The following is a 1,120-nucleotide window of genomic DNA, read 5'->3' on the forward strand; positions in this document are numbered from 1 at the left end:
GCCGGTGGCCCTGGAGACCAGCAGAGCGGAGCCCAGGTCACGGGGCAGAAGCGGGCAGTCAGAGAGGCGGCGCTCACAGCCTGTTGGGTTGTCAAGCAGCCAAGACAGGACAGAGGAACGCAAGAGAGACCGTTGGAAGGGGTGACCTGTGTGTGTTATGGGGGGCGGGGCGAGGGCCGGGGTAGCGGAGACTGATCAGGGCTGCAGAAGGGTAGGAAGGAGGGATGTCTAGGGGCCTGGAGGCTGGAGTGGCCTGATGGTCCCACCGAGTGGCCGGGGTCAAATGGTAGCCCTCTCTTCCCTGGGCCTCTATCTCCCCCCGAGACCAAACTCCAGGAAGCGGAGAACCAGGGACTGACGTGGGAGGCAGGGGGGGTAGCCTGAGGCCAGGGTCCTGGAGTGGCAGAGAGAGGGGCTGGGGAGGCTGACCAGACGGAGCGCCTCCGTGGGGTGGAGAGGCTGGGGCCTCAGGGAAGGCGCTTTCCTGGGCTATGAAGTGGGCGCTCCGTAAGACCAGCACTGTCTCTCCCCCCACAAGTGACTTCTGCTGCCTGCGCTGAATGTGAACGTCCCACCGCCCGTCCTAAGGCTCATCCTTTCCTCCAAGGGCTGCAGCTGCTGAGAGCGGGCGCAGCCTGAAAGGTTTTTAAAAAGTGAACGGTGATAGAGGGCAAAGCTGAGCCCGGCACGCTTTCCCTAACAGTCCATATGAAAAGTATCAAACGTACAGGAAGAGCGAAGGTGCGCGGAGGGGGGGTAGCCTTTTTTAAAAATTTTCTTGGATGGAGGGACCCCCTGAGAGCCAGTCTGTGGCTTCCCCATATGCCTACTCCCACCACTTGTCCCCTACCTCCCACCCAGGCAGGGGGTCCTCACTGCCCACCCCACAACACACACACACACACACACACACACACCAACCAGACGAGGATCCTTGCCAACCTCTGTTCCAGCGGACCTAGAATGTGCTTGTTTCCCCACAAACATACACATCCTAGCCCCCCATCAGTGGCAGCTGGGAGCCCTTGTGAGCTTGGCCAGTGCCCAGAGCTCTTACCCTGTGGTTACCCCCTGCAGGGCAACCCTGGGTTACCCAGGAAGAGACATGTTCTTGAGAATG

The sequence above is a fragment of the Myotis davidii genome, unplaced genomic scaffold (genome assembly GCF_000327345.1).
Source record: "Myotis davidii unplaced genomic scaffold, ASM32734v1 scaffold478, whole genome shotgun sequence".
NCBI lineage: Eukaryota > Metazoa > Chordata > Mammalia > Chiroptera > Vespertilionidae > Myotis > Myotis davidii.